Genomic DNA, 4447 nt, shown 5'->3' with positions numbered 1-4447 from the left:
ACCCTTACCGAACTTAGTAGTAACCAAGGTACCCGTTACTAACTACTCACTTACTAACTACAGTTAGACCTACCCTTCCGTAATTAGGTAAGTAAACCAAGGTTCCACATCTCACGTTCAACTCAGTAGCCTCCCTTCGATTAGATAAACCAGGTCCCACATCTCACGTTCAACTCGGTAGCCTCCCTTCGATTAGATAAACCAGGTCCCATATCTCACGTTCAACTCAGTAGCCTCCCTTCGATTAGATAAACCAGGTCCCACATCTCACGTTCAACTCAGTAGCCTCCCTTCGATTAGATAAACCAGGTCCCACATCTCACGTTCAACTCCGTAGCCTCCCCAGTCAGTAGTGATGACGCTATTATGATAGCTTTGCATCCGAAGCTAGTGCATATTCATAAAATTATCTGTAAAGACTAATCTGTTAAATGGTATTATTTGAGTCATTGACAATAACGTTTGACCACATGCTGCATGTGTGATATTCTATTGAAGCTATACGTGAATACTGTTGAAACCATCCAAACCACATTAATTTTAATATTTTGAATTCCTAATCACTATGGTATCACAAGATTAGACAAATAGTTATTTTTTATTATGCACAATCTAACCAGCACTGACACTGACCGTATATGAAAATCATGAGCCACAGAATCCAAAGTTTAATGAGATTGTGTATTTAATAACGAGACGACTATAGGAAAATGAATCTTGAAACATAACATCTATAGATGGTATAACTACGGAAGAAATGAAATATAATCTTTAACTAATGATCTTTATAGTAAATATCATAAGTGGTGAATACACTGGACTATATAAAAACACTGGATTTATTTATGATTCTAATTTATTATGGGGCAGAGGGTACTCCAGTTGTTAGTTTGCCCAGACTGTAAATACAAGAGTTAATGGTTCGCGTTTCGTTTCCACAAAAACGCGCTTCGCACTTTGGGGCCATGGGTGCGTTGTAAGACTGTAAAATCCAACTAGTTGATTTGAGTAGCCAAAGAACTAGATGTTGGTACCATTATCTATATGCTTCCTCTCAAAATTAGGGAGACAGCCATTTTGTAGTTTTGCGCGAATATCCGAAACACGCGTTTTATGTTATTAAGATAATTATATATTTCTTAATAATTATTTTACTTTGACTTGTTTATATATTGCACTGGATTCAACCACTACTAGTAGTAAACGTTATAAACCCTGTCATGGGAACATCTTGAAATTGTTTAACAAAATGAAGTCCATAAATTTTATTCATTGGTAGAACCGTGTTGTTCTAAAGCGCCCAGATGTTTTCAGCACTAGACATAAGCTAGAGACAAAGTAAACATTCAATTAATCTTCTTACTGTCTCAAACTACTGTACCAGATAATTGAAGACGTTTGACGAAGTAAAAATATCAAACACGTTATATTTAATTTCTCCGAATCAAGAGTAATTTTGTAATATTTCAAGAGCATGTTTGACGCTCAGGACGGTTTCGTACTAAGTATTGCGTTATTACTATAAAACACCATTAGCCATGTTTAGTAAGATTAATGTAGTAATTCACTAAGAAAACATTTATATTCTTCATTAAACACATTTAAATAAATAATAATTGTCATATATTTATTTATTTAAATCGTTAAATTAAAACTTCTTGATAACCAGGTTGTTAAATCTTTGTAAATTGACTCATGAAATTCATACAGAGTTTTATTAATGAAGGCATTAACAAGATTACAATTTAAGAAATAATAATAATAAAAAACAGGACATTTCACTAACGGAACTACATTGTGCATTAGCCATCTTTAGCAATGCTTCACACTGAAACTTCAATCTTGATGCCTAAACACAGGCTGTCTAAACCAGTTTTTATCTGACATTTCGAAAATAAAATACTCAACCTGTTTAATATTGAATTTCTTATGATTACTCCGTCTGGACATAACGTAGCAACAGCAGCAACGCTCACACTGTAATTCTAATCACACATTCCCATTACTTTAGTATATCATTTGTATATAATGACAACTTTGAGCGGTTAGGCTAGCGTTGCTGGAGGCATTATTCCCCTTCTTCAGTGTTATGGCGGGGAAAAATCCCAATCCCACTGACTAAAGTTTTTACGAAGAATGAGCGAAGAAGGCTGGCCTCATGCCAAGCGCTGCACTTAGGCGGACTAGCTATCCACGTGGTTGATAATAACCGTGTTTGAAACATTACATTGCTGTGCCAAGTGGTCACAGTCGTAACTTATATTTTAGATATAAAAAAATGGCCATACAGTCGAGAGATTAACCTTGAATATCATTAGACATGTAGAACCCAGCGGAAAATCAAGGACAACGAACGATGTGGTCAAGACTAAACAACTTTCATTGTACCGAAATACGACAAAGGAAGCTGCAAAGATGTACTTGAAAGACCCCCCTCCAAGTTAATTTTTATAAAGTAGCCATTAAGTTATGACCATGAGGTGAACACCGTGCAGTTGATTACGAAATAATACGTGAGAAGTTTAGATATCATTGCATCAGTGTTTATGTTTTAATTTAACCTAATGTAAAAAAGAAGATCAAAATACAAGCAGCACGCTATCTTCCTTTTATTAAACATTTAGCATATAAGAATGCAAGCAGCACGCTATCTTCCTTTTATTAAACATTTAGCATATAAAAATGCAAGCAGCTCGTCATCTTCTTGTTGCTAAATGCTTGCATGTGCAAACAGTAAACTTAGCATTGATAACTATTAAAGGGAAATTTACAAAAATTGATAAAAAAAAGATGTACAAATATTCCAATAACTTTTGAAAAAATATTACGTGTGAAAAGTAACGAAAACACTAGTTGATGAAGGATCAAGTTTTAACCATACTTAGATTTTACCTGATGAATGATCTGGTTTCAACAGTATTTTCATGAAGAGGAGTAGTTTTAACGACATTTAGACATTACCTGATGAAGGCCTCTAGATTTAACGATATGTAGACACTATGTGATGAAGGTCCTAGTCTTAAAGACATTTAGACATTAACTGATGAAGGTATTTTATATTTAAAGACTTAAACATTACCTGATGAAGGCCCTAGATTTAACGACACATAGACACTATCTGATCAAGGCCCCAGATTTAACGACACATAGACACTATCTGATCAAGGCTCCAGATTTAACGACACATAGACACTATCTGATCAAGGCTCCAGATTTAACGACACATAGACACTATCTGATCAAGGCTCCAGATTTAACGACACATAGACACTATCTGATCAAGGCCCCAGATTTAACGACACATAGACACTATCTGATCAAGGCTCCAGATTTAACGACACATAGACACTATCTGATCAAGGCCCCAGATTTAACGACACATAGACACTATCTGATCAAGGCCCCAGATTTAACGACACAGAGACACTATCTGATCAAGGCCCCAAATTTAACGATATGTAGACACTATCTGATGAAGGCTCTAGTTTTAACTGCATTTAGACGCCATTCCGTGAAGAGTCTAGTTTTAAAGAATTAAACACTACCTTACGAAGGTCCTAGTTTTATCGACATTTATACACTGTCCCAGGAAGGACCTAGTTTAAGGAAATATTTAAACACAACCCGATGAAGAGCTTAGGCCTGAATCACTGTCAAAGTAAAATTGTTTTGAAGTTAATTTCATTCACTGTTTTGAATTTTTTCACTTGTAGTATGTTATATATATTCATATTCATCTATATTGAGTATCCGGATACTTCATCATTATAATCATTCTTCAATCTGTAACATGAAATAAATATTTCGACGCTATTTATTTTTTTATACATCACGTAACTGTTGAGTTCTTTTATGTATAACATCATTAGTGAAAACAGAGTTATTATTTCTCATTTAAGTCACGTGTTTGAAAAATTTTCAACAACTATTTCCGTAAGACAAAATGAAAAAAATCACCCTATTATTTTATTCGTACCGATCAAAGAACGAGTGGGATAGATATATTGTTAACTATAGATTTTTGTTTGGCTTATCCTATCATCTAAGCCTCGGTCGACCCTCGGTTAAATCGAGCAACAATCAAAGTAGGACGCCTATTGCTGAGGAAACCGAGGTCGTAAATCTTCGTACTAGCATTTATCCCAACAATGAGAAAGTTATTTGTTAACGATCAAACTTATTTAGTTATGTTCATTTTAAGTGATATTTCAAACAAGGATCAATTACCAGTGGTCCATTTGTAATGAAAACACACTTTTTTTTTCTGTCCTCTATCTAAAGTTTTAAAGCTACACAACGTTTAGGTGTTTAATCAACCATGAATATAACAACTTAAAACTGTATCTACTTCGAGATAGAGATAATGTTTTAATAAAATTGAAATATAACGTTCGTTTTTAAAAGTGAGGTATGATAATAACATATTCACGGAATGTGTAGAATAACA

This window comes from Limulus polyphemus, unplaced genomic scaffold (assembly GCF_000517525.1).
Source record: "Limulus polyphemus unplaced genomic scaffold, Limulus_polyphemus-2.1.2 Scaffold43, whole genome shotgun sequence".
In the NCBI taxonomy this organism is placed as follows: Eukaryota; Metazoa; Arthropoda; class Merostomata; order Xiphosura; family Limulidae; genus Limulus; species Limulus polyphemus.
This window is presented reverse-complemented; position numbering follows the sequence as displayed.